Source organism: Papio anubis, chromosome 6, assembly GCF_008728515.1.
Source record: "Papio anubis isolate 15944 chromosome 6, Panubis1.0, whole genome shotgun sequence".
In the NCBI taxonomy this organism is placed as follows: domain Eukaryota; kingdom Metazoa; phylum Chordata; class Mammalia; order Primates; family Cercopithecidae; genus Papio; species Papio anubis.
This window is the reverse complement of record NC_044981.1, coordinates 111597076-111608101: the sequence shown is the minus strand read 5'-3', so window position 1 is coordinate 111608101 and position 11026 is coordinate 111597076. Positions and strand designations below refer to the sequence as shown.

Below are 11026 nucleotides of genomic sequence, written 5' to 3'. Positions count from 1 at the left end.
ATGACGGCCCCTCTCTGGGGCTGGCCAGGCCTGAGCCCATTCCCTCTGGTCACGGGGAAGTGTGAAGAGAGAGGCGCTCAGGCGCTGGCCGGGAGCTGGGCTGCGCGCGTTGCTCTAACAAGGCTTAAGAAGTATGTAATCAGTGTTAGGAAGATTTTTTAAAACAACCTATAGTACCTATTGGTATAGATTTAGTTATCTAAAATAATGAAACCATTTAACAACTTTAATAGCAACAGTTAATTGAAACTCTCATGAAGTATTATCTCTGTCAATGATACATGGTTAGGTTAGTAATAATTGAAATGCTAACCACTTTCCAGATTTTTCAAAAGTTCCGTAGAAGATGTCTCCTTGGCCTGGGTTCCAGGTGAGCGCCGGCGCCTTCTGGGCTTGATCGGAAGCTGAATCCTGTGCGTGGACCGCCATTCCCTCTTCGCGGGATCGTTGGCCACAACAGCAGGTCTCCCTCTCTTTCTTGCTTCCTCTCTTTTCCTCTTGATTGTCTGGAACCAGCTCCCTCTGCACTGCTGGAATGCCCAGGCTTGGTGCTGTAAACTCCCAGGGTGAGTGGCAGTGAGAGGTGAAGCCAGCTGGGCTTCTGGGTCGGGTGGGGACTTGGAGAACTTTTCTGTCTAGCTAAAGGATTGTAAATGCACCAATCAGCACTCTGTCTAGCTAAAGGATTGTAAATGTACCAATCAGTACGCTGTAAAAACGGACCAATCAGCGCTCAGCGCTCTGTAAACTGGACCAGTCAGCACTCTGTAAAATGAACCAATCAGTGCTCTGTAAAATGAACCAATCCGTAGGACATGGGCGGGGCCAAATAAGAGACTAAAAGTTGGTCACCAGCACCAGACGTGGCAACTTGCATGGGTCCCTTTCCCTGCTGTGGAGGCTTTGTTCTTTTGCTCTTCACAATAAACCTTGCTGCTGCTCACTCTTTGGGTCTGCACCACCTTTATGAGCTATAACACCATGAAGGTCTGTAGCTTCATTCCTGAAGCCAGCAAGACCACAAACCCACCAGGAGGAAGAAACTCCAGAAACGTCCGAACATTAGAAGGAACAAACTCCGGACATACCATCTTTAAGAACTGTAACACTCACCGCGAGGGTCCGCAGCTTCATTCTTGAAGTCATTGAGACCAAGAACCCACCAATTCCGGACACACTTGCTGGGAGACCCAAAGTGTTGGAAATAAATGCTTATTCCCTACTGTCACAGAGAGGAATTCACAATTAGACAAACAGTTTCCTGAACAAGGCGATTTTCACTCTTTGCAGAAAGGTTGGTGCCTGTCAGCAATCCTGCTGGGAGTACCCACAAAGTAAAAAAGATACTAGACTATTTTTGCCTTACACCTGAGGTCCCTATTGCTGTGTCCTGACTCCACTGGCTGGAGCCAGACCTCACAATGTAAACTAAAACCCGATTGGCTAACATTCTAAATTTTTTAAATAGGTAAAGGCAGTGAGGAACGAAGGAAAAAAAGGAAGTTGCTTATGAAAGGACTTAGAAAAGTAATAATATTCCCAAATAAGAGAGGAGTGTAGGCTGCAAGCTGGGACATGCCTGGGCACGTCCAGCACGAATGTTTTGACTGAGGTACAAGGACATAGAATGTACTATGTGTCTGTGAGCATGTTTAACATAGATACTGAAGTCAGAGTAGGCTTATTCTGTTACATTTGTTACATAAGGCTTAACAGTTATTACCATAAAATAAGAAACAGTTTTGAGAAAAGATATCAATAACATGTGTGAATTAAAGGGGAAAGGTTGAAGAGGAACTTTTGCTTGCTACACAAGGCTTCCTCATTCATTGAAGAGGAAAACTCTTGGTGGGGACAAGAGTGACTTTATTTTAAATACCAATCCACTGACTAATCCTGAGTCTGGGAATGCCTCCAAAATGTTGAGTTGATGTATTATTATTTATGTGGGAACACTCATTCACTGTAAGTTTCCTTCAAAACAACCCTGGTTACTGTTACAGAAATCATAGGCTGTGACGCTGGTAGCCACCTACACATTCCTTCCAAAGCACGTATAATTTTCCCCAAGATATAAGCCCTGGGTCTGGGGGATTGTGGTGCAGAGACCTACCTATCTTGTAGCTGCCCAAGACCACATTTCTGTTTGTAAGTTACCTTAATAAATCACCCAAAACCCACACATTGGATTTCTCTGCCTCCTTGGGTTTCCAGGCTCCTTCTGCACTTGGGGGTTACTGTGTTATACACAGCCCTTTCACAGAACAAAATCCCATAGAAGTGCAAACTGTGTTGACCCTTGTTTTATCCAAGTGCCCTGTCTACCTTTGTAGCCTTCCAGTATTTGCTGGGTCTGTGTCCTTGGCATTTTAGGGGCCACATAAACCACCAGGCTTGACACCATTACCCTAGGTTGCTGCTCCTCTGACCATCCTTCTTGGCTAGTCTTCCACCCTGCGTTCTCTCTCCTGACCCACCTTCTCACTGCTGCTGTTCTTCTCACATCTCTCTGCAGGCTCTGGATCACTTTAAGTTCCATATTGAACAACTCTACATCCCTATATTTTAATGGAAGCAGTTCCCTCAATTCATTTCTTTTTTTTTTTTTTTTTTTTTTGAGATGGTGTCTCCCTCTGTCACCAGGCTGGAATGCAGTGGTACAGTCTCAGCTCACTGCAACCTCCAACTCCCTGGTTCAAGAAATTCTCCTGCCTCAGCCTCCCAAGTAGCTGGGAATACAGGCACGTGCCACCACGCCTGGCTAATTTTTTAGTAGAGACGAGGTTTCACCATGTTGGCCAGGATGGTCTCAATCTGACCTTGTGATCTGGCCACTTCGGCCTCCCAACATACTGGGGTTACAGGCATGAGCCACCGCATCCGGCCAACTCATTTCTTTTTTAAACCAACACTTAGCTCTTCCTTAAGGATGTTTCTCCTGGGGACCTCTTAAAGGAAGGCTATTCAGCTGATAAGCAACTTCAGCAAAGTCTCAGGATACAAAATCAATGTGCAAAAATCACAAGCATTCCTATACACCGATAACAGACAAACTCAGAGCCAAATCACGAGTGAACTGCCATTCACAATTGTTTCAAAGAGAATAAAATACCTAGGAATCCAACTTATAAGGGATGTGAAGGACCTCTTCAAGGAAAACTACCAACCACTGCTCAATGAAATAAAAGAGGACACAAACAAATGGAAGAATATTCCATGCTCATGGATAGGAAGAATCAATATCATGAAAATGACCATACTACCCAAGGTAACTTATAGATTTAATGCCATCCCCATCAATCTACCAATGACTTTCTTCACAGAACTGGAAAAAACTACTTTAAAGTTTATATGGAACCAAAAAAGAGCCCGCATTGCTAAGACAATCCTAAGTCAAAAGAACAAAGCTGGAGGCATCATGCTACCTGACTTCAAACTATACTAGAAGGCTACAGTAACCAAAACAGCATGGTACTAGTACCAAAACAGAGATATAGACCAATGGAACAGAACAGAGCCCTCAGAAATAATATCACACATCTACAACCACCTGGTCTTTGGCAAACCTGACAAAAACAAGACATAGGGAAAGGATTCCCAGTTTAATAAATGTTGCTGGGAAAACTGGCTAGTCATACGTAGAAAGCTGAAACTGGATCCCTTCCTTACACCTTATACAAAAATTAATTCAAGATGGATTAAAGTCTTAAATGTTAGACCTAAAACCATAAAAGCCCTAGAAGAAAACCTAGGCAATACCATTCAGGACATAGGCATGGGCAAGGACTTCATGTCTAAAACACCAAAAGCAGTGGCAACATAAGCCAAAATTGACAAATGGGATCTAATTAAACTAAAGAACTTCTGCACAACAAAAGAAACTACCATCAGAGTGAACAGGCAACTTACAGAATGGGAGGAAATTTTTGCAATCTACCCATCTGACAAAGGGCTAATATCCAGAATCTACAAAGAACTTAAACAAATTTACGAGAAAAAAAATCAAACAACCCCATCAAAAAGTGCGCAAAGGATATGAACAGACACTTCTCCAAAGAAGACATTTATGCAGCCAACAGATACATGAAAAAATACTCATCATCAATGGCCATCAGAGAAATGCAAATCAAAACCACAATGAGATACCATCTCACACCAGTTAGAATGGCGATCATTAAAAAGTCAGGAAACAACAGGTGCTGGAGAGGATGTGGAGAAATAGGAACACTTTTACACTGTTGGTGGGACAGTAAACTAGTTCAATCATTGTGGAAGACAGTGTGGCAATTCCTCAAGGATCTAGAACTAGAAGTACCATTTGACTCAACCATCCCATTTCTGAGTATATAGCTAAAGGATTATAAATCATGCTGCTATAAAGACACATGCACATGTATGTTTATTGCGGCACTATTCACAATAGCAAAGACTTGGAACCAACCCAGATGTCCATCAATGATAGACTGAATTAGGAAAATGTGGCACATATATATCATGGAATATTATGCAGCCATAAAAAAGGATGAGCTCATGTCCTTTGTAGGGACATGGATGAAGCTGGAAACCATCATTCTGAGCAAACTATCGCAAGGACAGAAAACCAAACAGCATGTTCTCACTCGTAGGTGGGAATTGAACAATGAGAACACTTGGACACAGGAAGGGGAACATCACACACCGGGGCCTGTTGTGGGGTGGGGAGATGGCGGAGGGATAGCTTTAGGAGATATACCCAATGTAAACGACAAGTTAATGGGTGCAGCACACCAACATGGCACATGTATACATATGTAACAAACCTGCACATTGTGCACATGTACCCTAGAACTTAAAGTCTAAAAATAAAAATAAAAATAAAATTTTTTTTAAAAAGGTAAGTCCATTCATTCTCCCACAATACAATATCTCAAGTTCAAGAGGTGGAGTCAGTGCTTCATGGATTCATGCTGTGGCTGGAGACCATTCCTTCTCTGCCCTCATGAATGAATGAACTATTGCATGGTGGCTATTTGGAATGCAAATCTTGTTTTTTTTCTCTTTTTTTTTAGACAGAGTTTCGCTCTTGTTGCCCAAGCTGGAGTGCAAGGCTCTATCTCGACTCACTGCAACTTCTGCCTCCCGGGTTCAAGCAATTCTCCTGCCTCAGTCTCCCCAGTAGCTGGGATTACAGGCGGATGCCACGACGCCCAGCTAATTTTTGTATTGTTAGTAGAGAGGGGGTTTTACCATGTTGGTCAGGCTGGTTTCGCCCTCCTGACCTCAAGTGATTCGCCCACCTCAGCCTCCCAAAGTGTTGGGATTACAGGCGTGAGCCACTGTGCCCAGACTGGAATGCAAATCTTTGTGTCACCTGACTACTATCATCCAATGACCTTCTTACCAATTGACCCCATTCAGTGAAGGTGAGCCCACAGCTCAGAGTCAGTTTTCTTATCCTATACTCTCCACCCCAATATACTCCTACCATCCTGCAAATATCTAGAAAATCCATATTTGATGGATATTTCGATGGATGACCTATCCAACATCCAGCCTCTTATTTTCTTGACTTGCTCATGGCCAGTGACCTTCACCTGCATTCACTTTAACCACTGTACAAAACAACAGAGGGCTTTGTTGTAAACGATAGAAATTGACTCTAGCAAACTTAGATCACCAATTTGAGATGTTTCTCCACCTCCTTCTTGATTTTTAAGATGGTGGTAAAATGCACATAAAATTTGCCATCTTAACCATTTTTAAATATACAGTTCAGTGGCATTAAGTGCATTCACAAAGGTGACATGAACTCCAGAGAATATGCTGCTTGCAGCTTTGATGATTGTATCAACGGTGGTAAGTCTCCTCATGTCTGCAGGAGCAGCTGCAGCTAATTATACTTACAGGGCCTATGTGCCTTTCCCGCCCTTAATTCGGGCAGTTACATGGGTAGATAATCCTATTAAAGTATATGTTAATAATAGTGCATGGGTATCTGGCCCCACGGATGATCGTGGCCCTGCCCAACCCGAGGAAGAAGGAATGATGATAAATATTTCCACTGGGTATCGTTATCCTCCTATTTGCCTAGGGAGAGCACCAGGCTGCTTAATGCCTGCAACCCAGAATTGGTTGGTAGAAGTACCTACTATTAGTGCCACCAGTGGATTTACTTATCACATGGTAAGTGGAATGTCACTCAGGCCACAGGTAAATTATTTGCAGGACCCTTCTTATCAAAGATCATTAAAGTCTAGGCCTAAGGGGAAGCCTTGCCCCAAAGAAATTCCCAAAGGATCAAAAGGCCCAGGAGTTTTAGTTGGAGAAGAAGGGGTGGCTGATAGTGCAGCGATATTACAAAACGATGAATTCGGAACCATTATAGATTGCGCACCTCGAGGTCAATTCTACCGCATTTGCATAGGACAAACTCAATCGTGTCCCAGTGCACATGTGAGTCCAACTGTGAACAGTGACTTAACAGAAGGTTTAGATAAAAATAAGTACAAAACGTTAGAGTCTCTCTACCCTTGGGAATGGAGTGAAAAGTGAATCTCATCACCTCAAACAAAGTTAGTCCTGTTACTGGTCCTGAGAACCCGGAACTTTGGAAGCTTACTGTGGCCTCACACCACACTAGAATTTGGTCTGGAAATCAAGCTATAAAAACAAGAGACCATAAGCCATCGTATGCTATCGACCTAAATTCCAGTCTGATAATTCCTTTGCAAAGTTGTGTAAAGCCCCCTTATATGCTAGTTGTAGGTAAAATAGTTATTAACCCAGATTCCCAAACTATAACCTGTGAAAATTGTAGATTGTTTACTTGCATTGATTCAACTTTTAATTGGCAGTACTGTATTCTAGAGCAAGAGAGGGCACGTGGATCCCTGTGTCCGCGGACCAACCATGGGCGACTTCGCCATCCATCCATATTTTGACTGAAGTATTAAAAGGCACTCTAAATAGATCCAAAAGATTCATTTTTACTTTGATTGCAGTGATTATGGGATTAATTGCAGTCACAGCTATGGCCACTGTGGCAGGAGTTGCATTGCACTCTTCTGTTCAAACAGTACACTTTGTTAACAATTGGCAAAATATTCTACAAGATTGTGGAATTCACAACCTGGTATTGATCAAAAAGTTGGCAGATCAGATTAATGATCTTAGACAAAATGTCATTTGGATGGGAGATAGGCTCATGAGCTTGGAACATCGTTTTCAGTTACAGTGTGACTGGAATACGTCAGATTTTTTTACTACACCCCAAGCCTATAACGAGTCTGAGCATCCCTGGGACATGGTTAGATGCCATCTACAAGGAAGATAAGATAATCTTACTTTAGACATCTCAAAATTAAAAGAACAAATTTTTTGAGGCATCAAAAGCCCATTTAAATTTGGTGCCAGGAACTGAGGCAATCGCAGAAGCTGCTGATGGCCTCGCAAATCTTAACCTGGTCACTTGGGTTAAAACTATCAGAAGTTCCACTATTGTAAATCTCGTATTAATCCTGGTGTGCCTGTTCTGTCTGCTGTTAGTCTGCAGGTGTACCCAGCATCTCCGAAGAGACAGCGACCATCAAGAATGGGCCATGATGACGATTGCAGTTTTATCAAAAAGAAAAGGGGGAAATGTGGGGAAAAGAAAGAGATCAAATTGTTACTGTGTCTATGTAGAAAAGGAAGACATAAGAAACTCCATTTTGATCTGTACTAAGAAAAATTGTTCTGCTTTGAGATGCTGTTAATCTGTAACTTTAGCCCCAACCCTGTGCTCACAGAAACATGTGCTGTATTGAATCAAGGTTTAATGGATTTAGGGCCGTGCAGGATGTGCCTGGTTAACAATATGTTTGCAGGCAGTATGCCGGGTAAAAGTCATCACCATTCTCCATTCTCTATTAACCAGGGACACAATGCACTGCAGAAAGCCACAGGGACCTCTGCCCAAGAAAGCCTGGGTATTGTCCAAGGTTTCCCCCGACACAGACAGCCTGAGATATGGCCTCATGGGAAAGGAAAGACGTTACATCCCCCAGCCTGACACTCGTGAAGGGTCTGTGCTGAGGAGGAGTAGTGAAAGAGGGAGGCCTCTTTGCAGTTCAGATAAGGGGAAGATTTCCATCTCCTGCTCGTCCCTGGGAATGAAATGTCTCAGTGTAAAGCTCACCATGAGATAGGAGAAAACCGCCCTGTGGCTGGAGGCGAGATACGCTGGCAGCAATACTGCTATGTTACTCTTTGCTACACTGAGATGTTTGTGTAAAGGGAAACATAAATCTAGCCTACACGCACATCCAGGCACAGTACCTTTCCTTGACTACTCATGATGTAATGGCTTACTAGGTGCCAAAGGAAGTTTATGGCTATCAGACAACCGCCTGCTTAGATACCAGGCACTACTCCTTGAGGGACCAGTGCTTCAAATATGAACATTTGCAGCCCTCAACCCTGCCACTTTTCTTCCAGAGGATGGGGAACCAATCGGGCATGACTGTCAACAAATTATAGTCCAGACTTATGCTGCCTGAGATGATCTCTTAGAAGTCCCCTTAGCTAATCCTGACCCTAACCTATATACCGATGGAATTTCATTTGTGGAGAATGGGATACAAAGGGCAGGTTACGCCATAGTTAGTGATGTAACCGTACTTGAAAGTAAGCCTCTTCCCCTAGGGACCAGCACCCAGTTAGAAGAACTAGTGACACGTACCCAAGCCTTAGAACTGGGAAAGGGAAAAAGAATAAATATGTATACAGATAGAAGTATACTTATCTAATCCTACATGCCCATGCTGCAATATGGAAAGAAAGGGAGTTCCTAACCTCTGGGGGAACACCCATTAAATGCCACAAGGAAATCATGGAGTTATTGCACGTGGTGCAAAAACCCAAGGAGGTGGCAGTCTTACACTGCTGAAGCCATCAAAAAGGGGAATGAGAGGGGAGAACAGCAGCCTAAGTGGCTAGCAGAGGCAGGCACAGACCGGCAGAAAGGAAAGAGAAAGAGAAAGTCAGAGAGAGAGACAGAGAGAGGAAGAGACAGAGACAAAGAGGGAGTCAGAAAGAGGCAAAGAAGTCAAAGAGAAAGAAAGGGAGATGGAAGTAGTAAAGAAAAAACAGTGTGCTTTATTCCTTTAAGAGCCAGGGTACATTTAAAATCTATAATTGGTAATTGAAGGTCTTCTCTGTAACCCTATAACACAACAATATCACCTTGTCAGTGTAAACAAGGGCGTAACCTGAAAGCACTGAGGCCACTGACAACCCGTAGCCTTCCAATCAAAAATCCTTAACCCAGCAGGTTTCCTAACAGGGGATCTAAATCTTAATTAATTACCCATACAAAGGTCCAACCAGATCTAGGAGGAGCTCCCTTCAGGACAGGAGGATAGATGGTTCCTCCCCTGGCAATTAAGGAAAAAAGACACAATGGGTATTCAGTAAATAAGGAAACTCTTGTAGAAGCAGAGTTAGGAAAATTGCCTGGTAATTGGTCTACTCAAATGTGCCAGTTGTTTGTACTCAGCCAAACCTTAAAGTACTTACAGAATCAGGAAGGAGCCATCTATACCAATTGTAAGTTAATATGGGCTGAACAAGGTCTTATTAACAGCAAAGAATAATTGAAATCCCAAACTTACAAGGTTTTCAACAAAAGTAAAGTTCGCTAAAAGTGAACAGTGTAAACGTATATTATCCTAACTTCTAATCTTGTGGAAATCAGACCCTATCAGTACCCCTCAAAGCTCAAGTCTGTCAGCGCAGAGCCATACAACTAATACCTCTACTTATAGGGTTAGGGATGGCTACTGCTACAGGAACCAGAATAGCCAGTTTATCTACTTCATTATCCTACTACCACACACTCTCAAAGGATTTCTCAGACAGTTTGCAAGAAGTAACGAAATCTATCCTTACTCTACAATCCCAAATAGACTTTTTGGCAGCAGTGACTCTCCAAAACCGCTGAGGCCTAGACATCCTCACTGCTGAGAAAGGAGGACTCTGCACCTTCTTAGGGAAAGAGCGTTGTTTTTACACTAACCAGTCAGGGATAGTACAAGATGCTGCCCGGCAATACAGGAAAAAGCTTCTGAAATCAGACAACACCTTTCAAAGTCTTATACCAACCACTGGAGTTGGGCAGCATGGCTTCTCCCCTTTCTAGGTCCCATGGCAGCCATCTTGCTGTTACACACCTGGGACCCTGTATTTTTAACCTCGTCAAATTTGTTTCCTCTAGAATCGAGGCCATCAAGCTATGGATGGTCTTACAAATGGAACCCCAAATGAGCTCGACTAACAACTTCTACCGAGGACCCCTGGACCGAACTGCTGGCCCTTCCACTGGCCTAAAGAGTTCCTCTGGAGAACGCTACAACTGCAGGGCCCCTTCTTCACCCCAATCCAGCAGGAATTAGCTAGAGCGGTCATCACCCAATTCCCAACAGCAGTTGGGGTGTCCTGTTTAGAGTGGGGATTGAAAGGTGACAAGGTGCTAGCAGCCGTCGCTCGCTCTCCATGCCTTCTCCGGCTCGGCATCTGCTCTGGCCGCGCTCCAGGAGCCCTTCAGCCCACTGCAGCACTATAAGGGTCCCTCTCCAGGGCTAGGCGAGGCCGGAGCCAGCTCCCTCTGCTCACAGGGAAGTGGGAAGAAAGAGGTGCGGGCAGGAGCTGGGGTTGTGTGTGGCCCTTGTGGGCCAGCCTGGATTCCAGGTGAGTGTGGGCTCAGCAAGCTCAGCACTTGGCCCTGGCCAGCGAGTGCTGGGCTTGATTGGAGGCTGAATCCCATGTGTGGACTGCCTTTCCCTCTTTGTGGGATCGTTGGCCACAATAGCAGGTCTCCATCTCTTTCTCGCTTCCCTTCTTTTCCTCTTGATTGTCTGGGATGAGTTCCCTCTGGGCTGCTGGAGTGCCCCAGCTTAGGTGCCATAAAACCCCACAGTGAGTGCCAGTGAGAAGTGAAGCCAGCTTGGCTTCTGGGTGCATGGGTACTTGGAGAACTTTTCTGTCTAGCTAAAGGATTGTAAACGCACCA

General features: G+C 44.0%; 1 pseudogene; it reads left to right on the top strand.

Annotated features, from left to right (window-relative positions):
• Positions 1-10479, top strand: LOC116275421 (annotated as a pseudogene).
• The last annotated feature ends 547 nt before the right edge of the window (positions 10480-11026 follow it).